General features: G+C 44.8%; 1 protein-coding gene across 8 annotated transcripts in view; it reads right to left on the minus strand.

The window, feature by feature from the left end:
- The window catches only part of DUSP16 (dual specificity phosphatase 16), a 119775-nt gene that overhangs the window by 80048 nt on the left and 20594 nt on the right, over positions 1-19133 (minus strand). For 2 of the 8 annotated variants that reach the window (XM_060024315.1, XM_060024308.1), the window contains exon 1: positions 4290-4899. The exons of 1 other annotated variant lie outside the window; for it this stretch is intronic. The gene's annotated coding sequence lies outside the window, so the exon portion shown is untranslated. Of the gene's footprint in view, positions 1-1295; positions 1913-2824; positions 3205-3224; positions 4037-4289; positions 4900-19133 lie in introns of those variants that run through there. 5 more of the 8 variants (XM_060024311.1, XM_060024309.1, XM_060024310.1 and 2 more) reach the window with 5 other exon arrangements.

Below are 19133 nucleotides of genomic sequence, written 5' to 3' on the forward strand. Positions count from 1 at the left end.
ACTCTAAGTAAACTGTAAAGAATGACATTAACCTCACTGTAAAAACATGAGGTTCTTAGCAAATAACAGCAGAATTGCATACAAATTGTTAACAAGGAGTTAAAAACTCAAAGCGTGCATGCTTCAATCTACAAAATATTACGTAGGTTTCTTTTTAAAAAATTGGTTAAAGATGAAGTCAATTAATGTGTAGACGTCTATTCAAATTGGTTTGGACTGCAAATAAATAAAAAGTTAAATCATTAACATTATTCACCAGGATATCACAGGCAAAGTAGGTTATTCACAGAGTAAGTGGGGCTATAAAGAACACTGTAAAATTTCCCCTACTCTGTTCACTACTATCTTCACAAGACATCACTCTCTGACATCAGATTTTCCATGCGGCGTTTACTTGTTTACTGCCCTTCTGTCTTCTCCCACTAGAATGTAAATTCCATAAGGGCAGAAACCTTATCTTATTTTCCGCTCTATTCCAGGCTCGGAGAACAGTGTCTAACACACAGCAGAGGTTCCAAACAAATCCGCTGGATGAAGGGATGGATGGATGGATGAATGGCCTCTCCCTTTCACCTCCCCTACTTCCTTTCCTCCATACTCATGTTAACCATCCTTTGAGGCCAGGGTCAAACTCTACTATCCCTATGAGGACTAGGTCCCCAATTCTCCAGTCTCTTTCTCCTTCATACCAGGAATTTGGCACTTCCCAGCTGTCTGGTAACTGTTTATCCTTGCATATGTATATAGCCCCTTTAAAATTCTCATAATCCTCATTCTGGGCAGGGACCCGTGCCCCTAACTTTTGGTATCCACCTCAGGACGTGTAAAGAGTACACCACCAATAAACGTTCTGTTTGACTCATTCATATCTGTAGTCAATCCAGAAATCAATTTAGTTAAGAGTTTCAACATTTTATAACATAGCCCTCCCTTTCCAATAACTCGACTGAAATTGCAGGGGGTCCCCCTCTAGTTTTTAAATTTATCTTTGTCAATTTCAAGCTTTACATTCTCATATACACAACTATAGCTACTCATAATGCACTTTATCCATCCTCCTCCCCCAAGATTAATTTTTGTATGTAATAAAAAAATCTTGTGACTTTTTGATGATACCTACAATGAGGTATCTAACCCCAATCAAGATGGAGGTAAAGTTTCATCACTCTCTTCCTGTTGCTGAGGTATTGGAGGGTATTTTTTCTTTTTATGCCTTTTTCCTTTCATGTCAAGATGTATCCCATTTCCTTCTTCCCTGATCATAGCCCTGGCAAGCTTTTATTATTTCTTTGTACCTGTCCTTGGTAATCTGCCTCAGATCCTCCTTTTTGAGCCACTCCTGTTTCCTTCAGTCATTTATTTGATTACATTTCAAACTTCTCAGTTTGTGTATGAGACTGGCGTCTTCTTAAAGCCTGAGCCTGCTTCTTTAAATCTGGCCAAACTTTATGAACCCTATATCCTTTCACAAAGCCAACCAACGCTTGGTCATCTGGGCTAAATGAAATGTACAAAAATATCAGATTATCCACAACACAACATAATCAGAAAAAATGTGACATCTGGCTTTGGAATATATCATATGTGGCTTTGGGCAAGATTTACTTTCTTAATTATATTTTTGCTTAAGCCACCGTTAGAAACATTTTCTTTTATGATGGTGGATATCTGTCTTGGTTTTAAATTTTGACACAGTTAATTGTTTTTAAAAAGCCAATCAAACATCAACTGTGGTTTTTCCTATGAAGCCTTTTTAACTAGTTTTTTCAATCTGTTGAAAACTGTCATAAAATCTGGTTTCTGTTTCCCCTGATTTATTTCTTCCCTGTTCTTGGGCTTCTGATCCAAATCAGCTTACCCTATATTAATTTACTTCTTTAATTTAAAGTACCATTTGCTTGAGAACGCAAAGCATTATAAAAACATTACACATCTAGTGAAATTTTCAGCCCAAATAACACTGGATAGAAAACTCTGTTTTTTGTTTTTTGTTTTTTTTGATACTCCAGGAAAAGTTGGGTTTCTAGGATATATTACACTGGTAATGCTAGCAAATTATCTTTAGTGGGCTATTACGATTGGCTGAAAAATAGAAAAACATTAATTTTGAACAGCTATGTAAGTCAGTTTCATCAGTATATAATCCCATAGGCCAAAAACTCTATAGAATTAAATTCCCGATACAGGCGTTTATAGAAAAGAGCATCAAAACAAACTCACACATCAACCCTGGCCCTTCTCCTGACCCCAGCCTAAACTCTGCACCAACCTCAGACTTGATCTCAGCCTCACTGCCGCAAATGAGTTTCTAATGTTTAAGAAAAAGGAAAAGAACTAGGTTAACAGGATCTTCTCTTTTGCCCCCTTTTCAGTTACTGCCATGAAGCTTTTGTTCAAAGAGATCCTTAATCCTTAATTTTACATGACCGTTTTCACTTTACAGCTATTCAATTATTTTACATTCAAATGCGCAGTTACAGCACTTGAACCTATTTTTTTTCATGTTATTCACCATACTACCAGCAGAATTAAGAATAAACTCATTTCTACTTTTCCCCCCCATGTAGAACTTTGATAAGTACAAATTATTTTTACCTAAAAGCCAACTTTTGGGCTGGTGCCTTTTAGGCGAAGTTTTTACATAAGATGTTAAATGTTAACCCCCCAAAAACCTTTTTAACAACAAGGTTTCACACAGTCACCAAACTCAGTTAAATTCCAGAACTTTACTTAAAAAACAAAAACAAAAAACTTTCACAGTGCCTAGTCACATTTTGACTAAAATCCCCATTCAAAGCCCCAAATTTTTAGTTTTTTAATTTACCTTCTCCAGGCTGCTGCCTTCACCAAACACAGAATTCCACAAGTCTCAATTAACTCCGGCCTCCCCTGCTGTTTATCCAATACACATGATTCTCAAGCAAAGGTGAATAATTCACAAATGACTAATTCAATTGGTAAGAATTCTTTTTTTCTTTTAAAAATTTACCTCGACTTCAAAAATCTCTTTTCAGAATAGCATAAATCCTTTAAGGAAACAGTTGTCACCTATGTGCACTCATAAGATGAGTGGCTTAAAGAGGCATTTTTCTGACAGTCTAAGTTCCCCAAATACTAGTCATAAGGTCTTTCATGGATGGTAAATTTCACACACACACACACACACACACACACACACACACACACGCGCACACACACACCGGAAGGAAAGGAAAGAAACATACCTGGTCATTTTCTAAACAGGTTTGATAGGTTTGGTTCCCTCGTAAGAGCAGAGTATTTACTTACAATCTTTTAAAGCAGAAGTGGCAGCCAGAGCACTGGGTAAATAAAAACTTCACAGAGGTTTAAAAACCCTGCATCTTAACTCACTTCCCCCTGATTCAAGGGGACGGCACTGCAAACCCCAGGGCAAATGAGATTATGTAACAGGTTTTTCCTCTCTACTTTATTAATCACAGGCTGGTTGGAGGTGTGCTTTCTCCAAACGATTTGAGGCACCCAGGACTTGATTTAGGATCTCTGCAGCTGACGTCTGATACATTTCCTTAGGCTTTTGCAGGATCCATTCATTTTAAGATCTACTTGCATTTTCTCGAGTTAATTACCGGGCTGCTGCTGTTGTCGTTTTAAGGAAATAAACCCGGCAGCACCTGAAAACTTCAGTTTTGCACCAATATCTTCCTCCCCTGTGTTTCATTCCGTGAAACTACACATGATAAACACAGACCTTCGGTCGTCTCCCTGGGCTTTTTCCTTTCTCACGTTTTACGACTGGTGTAAATAAAGAAGTCACTGGCGCACCGGGCCGGGCCCCCAACACCGGGCCTCAGGGGTCCCAGGAGGAAAAGCGAGTTGACTGAAGAAAGCAACCCCGTCACCACCCCGGTGGCCGCGCGGCTTACGCCAAAGGCGAGCTGGGGATAATGGGAACCGTCAGGCCGGGGCCCCACTTGGCAGGCGTGTTGTGTAACAGTCGCGCCTGGAAGTGAGCAGCTTCTCCCGCGAAGGGACCGCGTCGGCGGCGGCTCCTGGCGGCGGGACTCGGCCGTCCGGCCCGAGGCCCCCGCCCCCCGCCCCCCGCGCCGGCCCCCCCGCAGGGCCCCCTCCCCCGCTTCCCACGCGCGCGCCGCTCCGGCCCGCGGCCGCCCCCCCACCCCGCCCTGGACCCCGGGCCCGGCCGCTGGGAGGGCAGCGCCGGCGGGGCGCGCGGACGAGCGTCCACGCTACCGGCGCGGCGGGAGCCCGGCCCCGCGCCCTCCCACCCCGCAGTCCGCGCGGCCACTTACTTTCGGGGCCGCCGACCTCCCGGCTCCCTCGGGGGGGGGAACGAAAGTCGTCACGGCGTCTCCCCGCGGGGCCCCCTCGCCTCCCGGACCCGCGAGGCGCCGCGACGGAGCCGGGAGGGCGGCTGCGCTCCCGCTCGCGTCCGTCCCGTCGCGCTCTCCTCCTCCTCTTCTTTTCGCTATATTATCTTCTCCTGCTCGGAGGGGCGGGAGGCTCGGGACGCGCGGAGCCGTTTGCAACTTTTCTTCGCTCTTTCTCTCTAACCCCCCACCCCCGATCAGCCTTGAAAAAACACTGTCGAAAGGGGCGAGGAACCTGGGAGGTGGAGGTGGCGGCGGGGACGCGGAGGGGGTTGGGAGAGGTGATGGTGGTCGTTTGAAAACTGCTCAGAGCCCCCCAAACAGGGATACCCAGAAAGAGGGGGAAAGGCGGGGGGCTGGGGGGTGGGGGGTTGGGGGGAAAGAGAAAGAGTCGCTGGTCAGGAAACTTCAAGCGCGGATGAGGTCATTGGTTTAAAAATAAAGAGATGGCGTCACTTGAAACCAATCCCAGTGAATGAACTCAGCGGAGCCCCGGGGAAAGGAGGAGACAGGCGAGGGCAGGGCGGTGGGCGCCGGGCGGGGCCGTGCGCCCGCCGGAGCTCGGAGCGCGGCTCGGCGCCTGGTCGCGGCCTCTCGGGGAGGGGGTCGGGTCCCGTTCAGTTCCGGGGTCCGGCGGCTCCGGGACAGGTTCCGCGGGCGCCGTTGGGAGGAGCCGGGCGGCCCGGGGAGTCGGCCCCGCGGCCTCCTCCTTCTGCGCCCGCGCGCCCGCCTGCCGCCCCCGTGGCCCCTGATCTCCGACCCCCGGCCCCCGTGGCCGGGGCTCGGCCGCGCGCCTTCAGCGCTGCGCCCCAACAGGTATTTCAGGGTGTCCCCCCCCCCGCCCCTCGGCGCCCCAGCGAGGCGCAGAGCCTTTTCCGCCTCCTTGGGCTGTTTCCAGCTGCCTCCCCAGCGTGAAGAAACGCCAACAATGATTTGAGAGCATTACAATCGCTCTTTAAAAAGTGACGAATCTAAAACGCAGGGCGCTGCCGTCTCTTAAGAAAGAGAAGCTACAGGTACTTTAAGAAAAAAATCACACTCAGGTGGTCAAGCGCTCAGCTCCCTCTGTGTGTTTGTCGTTGAAAGCCCTCACCTGAATGCTCCTAGCATTCATTACTTTACTGTGCTTCTATTTACTTATTATTTCTATTTACATTTGTAAATTAATGAGCACGAGCAGGCTAAAATGCTCTTCACAGGTATGTTCTGTATCGGGCAGCACAGACCAGAGGTTCACCGCCTCTTGCGAAGTGCAAGAGCAAGACCCCGTTGATTTAACTTCACACACTTCGTGCATTTTTTATTTGGATTAATTAAAATAGCTTTGTTTTGAAACTACGTTACAAACTTTGGGAAACTAGAGACCCGAGGTGGTGACAAACCAGGACTTGGAATCACTGAACAGGACAATCGGAGCTTTATTCTAGTGTGCTTTGAGCATTTGAGCATGAAGCTGCTTCTACTGAGAAGTACTCACGTGGATATCACATAACAAAGATGTGATTAATGACGGAAAAGCACACTGCGAGCGGACTGCCCCATGAGCCAGAATTTGTGTGTAGGAATAGTAGCTCCTAAAATATTCCATTTACAATGTACTGGATTTGGGACATTGGTCCCTAAAGGCCAATCTTTGTTGGGGAATGTCCGTTTAGACACTGCCTGGGGCTTTCTGTTGTTCTGTTTTTGTTTTTGATTGGTAAAAGAACTGAGAAGCAGGTTTGGGGTTCATCTAACGAAAGATGAAACATCTCCATTCTCCTTTTCTGCCTTTAAATCCTGCAGCTTAAGTGCATTCGTTATTATAATCATTTAAGGTTAGTATTAGGGTAAGCCTCTAGGAACTTCCGGCCCATCTTTTACAGGAGGAAAAGGAGCCCATCTGGAGAGGGGGAGAGCGCTGAGCACTCGAGGCAGTAAAAGAAGCCTGAAGGCCATGGATGCGGAGCCGACTTTCTGCCTCTGCCTTTGACCTCTTTAAGACTTCTGCAGAGGGGAAGCCATCTCTCCCGCGACGCCCTGCCCTCTGGTGGCCGGGGATTGTTACTGCAGCTCCAATGGGATTACTGCCTATGCTCTTAAAAGAAAACCTCTAAAAATCGACTGCGCATATAGACCTGCTGTTTCTAGAACGGTTTCAAAGGGGTTGTTGGAGAGGATCTGCATCTCCAGTCTGACTAGCTGGAGGAGTTGGGATTTGGGGGAAGGAAGGAAAAGAGAGAGAATCCTTGTCCTGGAGGTGGAGAGCATGGATCTTGAAGACTTCTTTAGATGCTGCAGCTCCGGGCGCCTTATTCTGACACGTCTTGAAACCTCTCTCGACTTTCTTCATTTAAACAACAATTAAATTGGAGCGCCTTCCATGTATGTGGTGCTATGATAGCTATTATGGGAGTCTCCCAGTGCACATCATCTAACTAGGGAACATGGATTAAAACTAATGAAAAACTAAATTAATGATTGAGTGGCATACGATATTGGTTAAAAGAGTCCAGTGGAGAAAAGGAGCGATGTCAGCTGGGGTTTGATAGTTAAGATCTAGTTTGGGGTAAGAGGGTTCAGCTGAGGGACGATTCTAGAGGGGAAATGGCAGGAGTGAAGACATGGAGATGGAATGCATAAGGGGTATTCAGGTAAGGGATGAGTAGACCCTTCCAACAGTAGTAGAGATTGGGGTGTAGCAATCAAGAATTAGGCTGAATTTGAGACTTAGAGGCACACTGCAGAGGTACATGAATGGTAGGATACATAGCTTGTTAGTAGTCCAGCAAATAAATATTGAACAAGTTTACTTCACTAAAGGGTACATTCCTCCTTGTTCTACTAAAAGAGCTTCTGTATATGCCAACAACAAACAGGTAGGAACAAATGTAAAACGGTATTTATTGATATAGTTTCTCCAAAGAGTATGAAGTATTTAGGTATAAATCTCACAAATCGTGTACAGGATCTGTATGCTGAAAATTATAAAATGCTGATTACAAAAAATTAAAGAAGACCTAAATAATTGGCTTGGAAGCCCCAATATAGTAAATACGTCAGTTTTTCTCAAGTCGATTTATAGATTTAACAGAATTCCTATCAGTAACCCCAGCAAGGTGTTTTTAGTAGGCATAGGCCAGCTTAACCTAAAACTGCTTCCAGGATGTTTAAGGAATTGAGTGAGTGCTAGGTTCCCCAACAGCAGACAAACGGCTCATGTATTTAGGGCGCCAGCAAAGCAGGGGCTCCAAGGTCCTACAATCAGATCATCTGGAAAGAAGCTATTTTTGTTTCAGTACATGTAAGTGTACGGTTTAGTACTGTTTCTAGTTAGAGTTTAATATGAGAGAGGCGCACCAAATTTTTTGGTCAGAATTAAAGATGGAAGAGGAGCGCCATCTTTAGTGCTGAGATCCCCCTAAGGTGTTTGTTTGTTTTTTAATGTATTTATTTATTTATTTTTGGCTACGTTAGGTCTTTGTTGCTGCTTGCGGGCTTTCTCTAGTTGCGGTGAGCGGGGGCTGCTCTTCGTTGCGGTGCGCGGGCTTCTCATTGCGGTGGCTTCTCTTGTGTGGAGCACGGGTTCTAGGCACACGGGCTCAGTAGCTGTGGCGCACGGGCTTAGTTCCTCTGCGGCATGTGGGATCTTCCCAGACCAGGGCTCGAACCCGTGTCCCCTGCGTTGACAGGTGGATTCCCAACCACTGCACCACCAGGGAAGTCCCCCTTAAGGTTTTTATCTGTCCCTGGCTCTGGGACTGCGGTTATAACTGAGAGGCAAGGCCCCTTCCCTCATGGAACTAACATTCTCGTGGGGAGAGAAGGCAAAAACAGCCAGGGCTGTAACAAGATCAGTTTTACTGGAGAAAACTGGGTGTTGTGAGAGCCCACGGTTGAGGGTGGGGTGAAGGTGGTTGGCGGAGACATTCCTGAGGAGGGGGCGCTTGAACTGAAGCCTGAATGCGAGCAGGGATGTGGTCTGGGCAGGGGCAGCAGGTCACTCGAGACTGTTCAGCAGAAACAGAGTGACTTGTAGGGAGGGAGTCGGTATGTTCCCAGGGCAAAAGGGAGGCCAGTGGAGCTCAAAAGTATAAAGCGATGGCGAACAGGAGCCAGACCATACAGGACCTTACAATGCACAGTAAGGAATCTGCATTCTCCTCTGCAAGATTTAAGCAGGTTAGCACATGACCTGGTTTATGAAGAAGATATTTACAAGTAAGCATAAGAATTTAGTTTTGAAACGGGAGTTTTGATAATATTCTATAAATATTTAATTTAGCAGCTCCCTCTTCCAATGGGAAGTAAGCATTTCTGATAATTTCGTTTTATCTCCAGGGATCCCATTAATGTTCCCAAATCAAATATTCTTAGCCTAGGGTTCATGGCTTCCAGGGAGTACGTGGACGGGCTTCAGACGGTCCAGGAGCCCCCTAAAATTTTGTACGTATATGCTTATGTGTGTTTTCCTGTGAGTGGGTCCCTCGCTTTCAACAGGTTTTCAAAGCATTTTCAATACACACACAAAACGAATAAGACCTACTTTACCTTTAAGTCTTGGCTGTGTTTTTTGGATGGTAGTTGCTGCTACTGTCCTAGGGCTTGTGGTCCCATACAAACGAATCACAGCTCTAGAAGGAACCAAGTTCTGCCTCAAAGAGGTGACACTATGTTGGAAGAGAGCACTCTTCTGGCAGAGTAGGAGGCAATGTTCTAAGAGTTTGTCTCTGAAGGAAGTTTCTGGAAGAAAATCTTACCTCTGTGACGTGAGAACTAGAAGCCACCTAAGACATTATCTGATGCCCTCCCACTCACTTTACATAAAAGGGAGCGAAGGTCCAGAGAGGTTAAGTGGCTTGCCCAAGAATGCACAGCTAGTTAGGGACTAAACTGGGATTAGAAACAGTTCTCCCATCTTTCAGTACAATGCTCCATGCTCCTCACTGGAAGGTTTATGAAGAACCTGGACCAAGTATAGTGCTTAAAAGTCTAATGGGAATGAAGTGTTCAATTCCATTCAATTAAATTAAACAAATACATGCTCATTTGTAAGCAAATGGAAGGAAGGAGGGAGGTGAAGGTGTTTGAAAACATACAATCCCCTCTCTGAAAGAGATGAAAAGCCTCAACGTCAAATTAAGATGTACAACCAAGAAAGAATAAATGGCAACAACCCTGTTATCAGTGTATGTCTGATCTTTGTGTGGCAAATATGTAAACAGACACAATAAATTACAAAAACTAGATGACTTTTCACTTATCAATTAGGCAAAGATTTTTAAAACGGGTATGGGACTTCCCTGGTGGCGCAGTGGTCAAGAATCCTACTGCTAATGCAGGGTACACGGGTTCGAGCCCTGGTCCAGGAAGATCCCACATGCCGCGGAGCAACTAAGCCCGTGCACCACAACTACTGAGCCTGCGCTCTAGAGCCCAGGAGCCATGACTACTGAAGCCCGCGCACCTAGATCCCGTGCTCCACAGTAAGAGAAGCCACCACAATGAGAAGCCTGCACACCGCAATGAAGAGTAGCCCCTGCTCGCTGCAACTAGAGAAAGCCCACGCGCAGCAACAAAGACCCAACGCAGCCAAAAATAAATAAATAAATAAATAATTGATTCTTTAAACAAACAAACAAAAAACCAGGTAATCCCAGGATTGAGTCAAGAGTGTGGAGACACAGGTAAGCAGAAAGAAAGGCAGTGGACGTGGCTGTTGCAGAATGCTAAGAAAAAAGCGTTTCAAGCAGGGAAGGAGTGTGTTTCAAGTGAACTAATACTCAGAGAAGATAAGGTCTAAAAAGTTTTCCTTGATTTGGCAATTAAGTGGCCGTGAAGAGGGTGGTTTCACCAAAGACAGTCTTGCAAGATTGCAGTGAGTTCACCAGGGAATGAGAAACAGTGGAATAGGAACTATTTTTTCAAGGAGATTGCGTGTCAAGGGGAGAAAAAAATCTCCTGCCCAGCTTCAGGCAAATGTAGGACATTTCAATTCTACAAAGATCCTAAGGACCTGCTAACCAGACTATTTGGTTGTTTTTGTTTGTTTGTTTGTTTGTTTGCGGTAAGCGGGCCTCTCACTGCTGTGGCCTCTCCCGTTGCGGAGCACAGGCTCCGGACACGCAGGCTCAGCGGCCATGGCTCATGGGCCCAGCCGCTCCGCGGCATGCGGGATCCTCCCGGACCGGGGCACGAACCCGCGTCCCCCGCATCGGCAGGCGGACCCCCAACCACTGCACCACCAGGGAAGCCCTGGTTGTTTTATTTTAATCAAACAATTCATAACAAACAGGTATTCGGAAGCGCCCTGAGAAATGAGAATCTCTCAGTCGCAATCTCAGGAGAGTTGCGGGTGGACTTTTGCTATCTACAGCCCAAACTTGATTTCCAATGTTATGTAGAACACACATTTGGGGGTTTTGTCAAGGTTGCTTTGACAAGTCTTTTAATAACTGTGAAATAAAATATTAAGAATAAAAGAATTCTCATATCTAATATCAGATGTATTTATCTTTCAAAAGGCTGGAAAGTTCTTTTATAAATGATAGCGGTCGTAGGGGGGGAAAGTAAATCAAAGCTAAAAACTATTTGTGAATTTCGCTTCTTTTCATCTGACTCTAAAGGAAAATAATTGGAGTGAATGCAGTGATGTCCTTTTCTTCCTCTGATATAAAGAATATGAAAAAGTGGTGTCTGTTTTTGAAGACCAGTGATCTTTAAATGGTTCTTCCATTTTCTGCGTAAGTGTAGCTCTCGAAGTGCTCAGTGGTTTTCTGGACTAAAAATGACAATGTTCAATAATAATTCGTGTTTATAAATGTAAACATTACCTTTGGGAACAGTCTTAAACTAGTAACAGAACCTCTCATTCAACGTTGGTTAAACAGCAAGATAGTATATTCTGACTAAACAGCAAAATACTATTTTGATTAAAAAGTACTTTTTAAAATTTGTGTAAAGTCAGTGTTTTAATGTATTGAAGAAAAACATCTAGTTCTCTTTAGATCACTGAGTTTTTAGGACTATCTCAAGCCACTACTATATGGGAAGCAGCCGCATAGCACAGGGAGATCAGCTCAGTGCTCTGTGACCACCTAGAGGGGTGGGATAGTGAGGGTGGGAGGGAGAAGCAAGAGGGAGGAGATATGGGGATATATGTACATGTATAGCTGATTCACTTTGTATAAAGCAGAAACTAACACACCATTGTAAAGCAAGTATACTCCAATAAAGATGTTAAAAAGAAAAAAACACTACTATAAAGAAACTAGAAATTAAATGAAATTTGAAAATAAACTAATATCACCATGTTAAATCCAACACAGAAACACTCAGCTCTTTGTACAAGGTATATACTGGGTTTTTAACTCTCATAACAACCAGAAGAGTTAGGTATTATTATTTTCTTTTCTATTTTACAGTGGAGGAAATTGAGGCTGAGAAAGTTTAAGGAGTTGGCTCAGAGACGCAGAACTAGGAAATCGCAAGTTAGAACTCAACCCAAGTTTTCTTACAGGTTTCGTGGAGAAGATCAAGAAAATACAAAATATAAGTAGTTCAAAGTAGTACTACAAGCAATGCCACTCCCTTAGAATGCACTTTTATGATTATGGGTCAAACTTAGATAAATAATGAAGTTGGAAAAAAGCTACAGAAGTTGGAAAAAATGAGGGCTGTCTGAGCTGGGGCAGAACAGCCAGCTCCAGAGTCCAGCTCTGCCGCATACTGGCTACGTAACTTGTGGGAAACTTTGTTTCCTCATCTTCAATATGAAGGTTGTTAACACCAACCGTCCAGAGCTGTTGTGGGTTTCAAATGACTACCAAGGAAAGAGTCAAATATAATGCATAATTCCACACGGTGAATACTCACTACATACTGATTCCTTCCTTTTTAGGAAGGGCTGTATGTAGAACAGACTTAGATAGTGAACAATAGATTGAATTGGGATATTAAAAGAGAAGGGGAAGCTCATTCCAGGAAGAGAAAACACACAGTTGGAGACACAGCAGGGAAAAGGTGTTTAAAATAGTTTAACTGAAGCAGAACATTTGTATTCAACAGTTTATAATAAGCCTGGAAAGTGTTTTGGGGCCAGATTACACAGGGCCTCAGCCAAAAAAACTAGCTTTTCTATTATAAGTAGCAGGGAATGATCGATAATTTGGTTCCTTTTTAAAAATTATGCTTTATTGGTCTTATCTTCTATCATAAAGCAATACATATCCATTGCTAAAAGTCTGTGAATTACAGAAACATGTAAAGTGTAAAGAAGAAAATTCAAATCACCTTATTCAATGGTTACCCTTGGGAGAGAAATAAAAGTTTTTTATTGCTATATCCTTTGGTAGTATTTTGACTCAGTTTTTCTTTTACCATATACATTTGTTGTCTTACCACTAGTAATGAAGTTTATAAATATATGGAAACACTAAGCAGATTTACTTAACCTTTTTTTTTTTTGCTGTACGCGGGCCTCTCACTATTGTGGCCTCTCCCGTAGCGGAGCACAGGCTCCAGATACGCAGGCTCAGCGGCCATGGCTCACGGGCCCAGCCTCTCCACGGCATGTGGGATCTTCCCGGACCGGGGCACGAACCCGTGTCCCCTGCATCGGCAGGCGGACTCTCAACAACTGTGCCACCAGGGAAGCCCTACATAACCTTTTTTAATGCAAAGATTTGCCTGTAAAAAGTGGAATTGCATATTTGGAATGGTCAGATGACCAATGAGAGCTCCCCAATGCTGGAACAAATGAAGTTTAACCTACAAACTTATAGGGTATAATGTTTGCTTATCTTTATTATGTATCTGGTCCTATAATTTCAACCTATAGTTGTAACAGTTTTTCCTTTTAATTTTAATACAATGAAGTTATTTAATTTTTCAAAAAAATATTGCCACCATCACACTGTCCAAGGATAACCTTTGGGGACATCTGGACGTATCTTCTCTAGTTTAAAGGTTTGAACTCAGAAAAAGATGGGATAAAAGTGGGATTTTAGGTGGCTTAGTCTGACCAAAGCATATTAGAAAGATCTGAGGAAGGGGAATCATAGAACAAGAGAGACTGTATTGGGCTCTAGCAATAACTGAGGCATAAGTCAAAAAGAGCCAAGGTTGATACAGTGGCAATGGACACGGAAACAACTGCAAGAAATAGTACAGAGGAGGACTGACAGAACTTGGTGATTCATGCGCTCTGGAGGGCGGAGGAGATGAGTAATTAAAGATGATGCTGGGCTTCCCTGGTGGCGCAGTGGTTGAGAGTCCGCCTGCCAGTGCAGGGGACACAGGTTCGTGCCCCGGTCTGGGAAGATCCCACATGCCGCAGAGCGACTGGGCCCGCGAACCATGGCCGCTGAGACTGCGCGTCCAGAGCCTGTGCTCCGCAATGGGAGAGGCCACAACTGTGAGAGGTCTGCGTACCGCAAAAAAAAAAAAAAAAAAAAAGATGATGCTAAGGTGTCACCTTCGGCAAATTACATAAGCTTCAATTTCCTCAGCTATAAAATAGGGTTAATAATCGTACCTTCCTCATAGGGTTGTTGGGAGGATTCAATGGATGACGTCTAAAACACTTAGCACAATAACTGGAATGTATTCCCAATAAGGGTTAGCTGTCACTGTTCTTCTAGCTGCTGAATCTAGATGGCAGGATTAATGATGAAATTCTTAAAAGAAATAGCAAAGTCAGGGTGGAGGTCAGACTGAGGCGAGGGAGGTGGGGTTGAGCTATAATTTAGCCATGTGAAATTTACGTTTATGGTGGACAGGGAATTAAAAATGTTCAGCAAGTAGCCACCACTGGCCAGTGATGTTGTTGACAACAGGTACATTCTAGGAAGACTCCACATTCGTAAGGAGCAGACATATGGAGAGCGGACACCCACTGCAAAGTATTATCTGCATGTCTCCCCACAACCTCCATTTATTAGAGAAATTACCTTAACTAATGAGCAACCTCTGTAAGTATTGACTTCCTAGTTGAATGGCTCTCCGGGCAAGACCGATATCAAAGTAGTGATGCACCTGGAGTTTGGAACCACATCTGTGAATCTCAACTCTACTACTTACTATTATCTGATTTTAGAAAAACTAACTCTAGGGAATTCCTTGGTGGTCCAGGGGTTAGGACTCTGTGCTGTCACTGCTGAGGGCCCGGGTTTGATCCCTGGTCGGGGAACTAAGATCCCACAAGCCATGCATCGCAGCCAAGAAAACAAAGAAAGAAAGAAAAATTAACTCTCTAAGCTTCAGCTTCCTTGTTTACAAAATGGAATAATAAAAATTTCCACCTCATAGAACTGATGGGAGGATTAAGTGGAAATATTAAGTGAAACTCTTTATAAATTATATGACATAAATAACAAATATGGCACTCAGTCTCCCCCTGTGTCTCAGTCCCTTTGGGAATTTTGTTGCCAATGACTGCATGAAATCCCAGAATGCCAGACAGCACCTTTGGGGCAAGACGGTCTGTTAACCTTTGTTTGGAGAGACTGTGTTAGTTTTCTATTGCTGCTGTAAACAAATTACCACAAACAGTATCTGAAAACAACACAAATTTATTCTCTTATAGTTCTAGAATTCTAAAATGGGGGTCATGGGGCTAGAGTCAAGGTGTCAGCCGGGCCGTGTTCTCCTCTGGAGGCTCTAGGGGAAAATGCATCTCCTCGTCCTCTCCAGCTTCTTGAGGTGCCTGCATTCCTTGACTCGTGGTCCCTTCTTCCATCTTCAAAACCAGCAACAGTGGGTTGAGTTCTTCTCACATCACCAACCCTGTCCCTGGTTCTTCTCTGCCCAGTCTTCCCCTATTAAGGATCTTTGTGATTGCACTGAGCCCACCTGGATAACACAGAATACTCCCCTTTTGTTAAATCTGCTAATTTGCAACTGTGATCCTCCTTTGCAGTGTAGCCCAACATTCACAGGTTCTGAGCATTTGGACAAGGACGTTGAAGGACCATTATTCTGCCCACCACACCTTCCACAAAGGAAACTTCAGGGAGGTTTGCCCCTGCTTCGTCCCTCTGCCTTGCAGGACCCAAATGATTCACCAAATAATGAGCTGTCAACCACAGTTGAAGACTGATAAATAGTCACAATTAGGAGGTATTTCACGCTAAGGTTTTTCTTCTGGACGAATCTTGGTTCTGCTCCATACTGAAATATATATTTGCAGCCAAACACAATGAATATTAGCTAACTACAAATTTTCAAAGAAATAATGATCACAGTGAATCTTCTCCAGCGTGGGAAAGAAAGGTTTATCATCAATCCTTAAATTTTACAAAAGATACAAATGTCCGTTTCATTTCTGAGACTAAGCCACCCCACAAGTCCCCCATGATCATTACCAATACACTTTTTAATTTTTTTAAAAGAACTTTAACAGCAGTGTTTTCATTTTAGCTCCAATTGAAGATGAATGGACAGCAGAGTATGTCTTGAGAAAGACAGGTGAAAAATATCAGGTTGCAAAGCAAAGCATGTACGTATATCAGAGACTGGAATTTTTTGTTTAAAGGGGTAAAAGGCCATCAGTACTATTTTAGGAGTACCAGGAGTTCAAACATTGTAGTTGGAAATGGCTAAAACCTCAACACCTTTGAATTTCACTCTGAAATTCAGTATTCCTGTCTTTTACGTTATCTCTGAGGCATATAAATCAGCTCAAAATAAATTGGTCCAAATCCCCAGTGAAAGTAATTTTTATTTAGTTATTTGTAAATATATTATTTTTTGCCTTAAACTGTCAATTTTAAAAAATTAATTAATTTATTTTTGGCTGCGTCAGGTCTTCGTTGCTGCGCGCAGGTTTTCTCTCATTGCAGTGACCGGGGGTAGCTCTTCATTGAGGTGCGCTGCCTTCTCATTGTGGTGGCTTCTCGTTGCGGAGCCCGGGCTCTAGGTGAGCGGGCTTCAGTAGTTACGATGCACTGGCTCAGTAGTTGTGGCTTGTGGGCTCTAGAGCGCAGGCTCAGTAATTGTGGCGCACGGGCTTAATTGCTCCGCGGCATGTGGGATCTTCCCGGACCAGGGCTCGAACCCGTGTCCCCTGCATTGGCAGGTGGATTCTTAACCACTGCACCACTTGGGAAGTCCTCCCCAGTGAAAGTAATTTTTAAAAATTTTAATGGTTGATCTTAATTTTCTAGTAAGTGGCTAGCCTTAGTATGTAATTGAAAGAATATTTAGCTTGAATAACAGGAGAGGCCAGCACTAAATTGTTTGATGACTTTGGGCAGGACACTCTAGAGAAGCAAAGGAGAGAGAGCCCACAAGTACTGGGCATCTCTATTGCCAAGCACTATATTTACACACATTATTTCACTTAATTCTCACACCAACCCCCATAGGTAGGCACTATCATCCCCATTTTAAAGATGAGGAAACTGAGCCTCCAAGATGTGAAGAGACTCTCCCACAATCACACAGCAGAAGAGGGACAGAACTGGGATTCAAGTCCAGTTCCACCTGACTCCAAAGCTTATACATCCTCTCTCCACCACCCTCAACTGCTCGCCTCTGAGCCCCAAGTTTCCTCATCTACAAAATCAAGGAACTGAGTCAGCCAATGTCTGATGCCCCTCGTAGCTCTCACTGTATGGCCTTCATGGTTGGGAGGGGAAAGCGGAATCAGGAAGGGGTCTCGGGCACTGGGTAAAACATCTTTCTCTCCTAGGTGGGAAAGCACAGGAAACGTGTGTCCTGTCTGTACTGTCATGACTCCCTGACCTGAGAAAGGAGGCTGCTGGTACTGACAACGACACCGGAGACGATGGGGCGCCAACACCCACCACTTTAAGAAGAAACAGGCCTTCTAATTCTCCTCTGTGGAGCCACTTTCTATGCCTTTGAATTTCCAAAAACAAATTCATCAACATTTATTGTTGAGAATCTTATCGTGCCCAGCACTGAGTTAAATCGTATTGAGAGGCTCCACACGGGTCGACAAAGAAGTACAAGAGGACTTCCCTGCTGGCACAGTGGTTAAGAATCTGCCTGCCAATGCAGGCGACATGGGTTCGAGCCCTGGTCCGGGAAGATCCCACATGCCGTGGTGCAACTAAGCCCGTGCACCACAACTACTGAGCCTGCGCTCTAGAGCCCAGGAGCCATGACTACTGAAGCCCGCGCACCTAGATCCCGTGCTCCACAGTAAGAGAAGCCACCACAATGAGAAGCCTGCGCACCGCAATGAAGAGTGGCCCCTGCTCACTACAATTAGAGAAAGCTCGCGCAACAGCAACGAAGACCCAATGCAGCCAAAAATAAATAAAATAAAATTAATTAATTAAAAAAAAAGTATAAGAGATAGTCTGTATTCTCAGGGAACTCGCAACTAACACAAAAAGCAGTTTCTAGAAGACAATATACAACCAGGACTGAACTGTGTAGTCTAGACGGTATGGACTACAGGATCCAGAGGCGGGGAGATCAATGCGGCTGCTGTACTCTGAGAAGGCTTCGTGAAAACCGATGTAAAGACAATGTTCTTAACCTTGCCTTCTAGACTTAGTCTTTCCTGGCCTTCTCTGTCATTGTGAAATCCTGGTAGGAACCTTTCACATAGTTCAAAGATTCTCAGTTTTGGAGGCCGCAGTGATGTCCTTCAGATCACGTCATCTGAATGCCACTTCACCCTTATTGGCACATAGGGGAGGAGTAAAACCCCAATGGTATGCAAACACCATCATGGATGTTTGCTTCAAGCCATGGGAGGTTTCATGCAAAACCGGTTTCTCAATAGGGCAAATGTTGTGCAAAGATGTAAGAGGCTTGAGAAACTGGGCAAAGGCAAAACCTGTCATAGCAAGAACCAGATTCGAACAGGGACACTTTGCTGTCTGTGTCAGCAGTGGTCTGCCTCACCTGGGCTTAAGCATTTCTCCAAACCTTTGGCCCAGAGGCCATAGGTCCTTGGCCCACCTACTAGGAGACCCTTGCCCCCCCCATCTCCTCACCCTCATGTGCCACTCTGTTGATAAGAGACTCTAGGTCTGAAAAGCTGTTTCAGAATTCCAGACCCTTCCTCACCCTCAGACACCCTCTGTCCCTTTCTCCAAATTTCACCCTCAATACAATCTGGAAATGCAAACTATCCCGAGAGATAGTCGGAATTGATAAGGTCGCCTAGTAGTTTAAATATTCACTATGTTTACTGTGTATTCTGAAACAAGGCTAGACTGAGGAATATTTTCCAAACTAGTTGAAGACATAAAACAAATACACAGGAGACAGCATCTAAGTGTACCAGATGCTAAATTGAAGGTAACTGGCTCAGAGAAGTGAGAAATCAATACGTCCCGAAGTGACGAGGGAAGGTTTCATGAAGGCAGGGTGTAGGACGGACCTTAGAGAGTGGGAAGACTTTAGGGCTTCCCTGGTGGCGCAGGTGTTAAGAATCCATCTGCCAATGCAGGGGACATGGGTTTGAGCCCTGGTCCGGGAAGATCCCACATGCCGCAGAGCAGCAAAGCCCGTGAACCACAGGTACTGAGCCTGTGTGCTAGAGCCTGTGAGCCACAACTACTGAGCCCACGTGCCACAACTACTGAGCCCTCGAGCCACAACTACTGAGCTGGTGCACTGTAACTACTGAGCCTGTGCACCATAACTACTGAAGCTCGTGTGCCTAGAGCCCGTGCTCCGCAACAAGAGAAGCCACTGCAATGAGAAGCCCATGCACCACAACAAAGAGTAGCCCCCGCTCGCCACAACTAGAGAAAGCCCGCACACAGCAACAAAGACCCAACACAGCCAAAAATAAACAAATTA

Source organism: Delphinus delphis, chromosome 11, assembly GCF_949987515.2.
Source record: "Delphinus delphis chromosome 11, mDelDel1.2, whole genome shotgun sequence".
Taxonomy (NCBI): domain Eukaryota; kingdom Metazoa; phylum Chordata; class Mammalia; order Artiodactyla; family Delphinidae; genus Delphinus; species Delphinus delphis.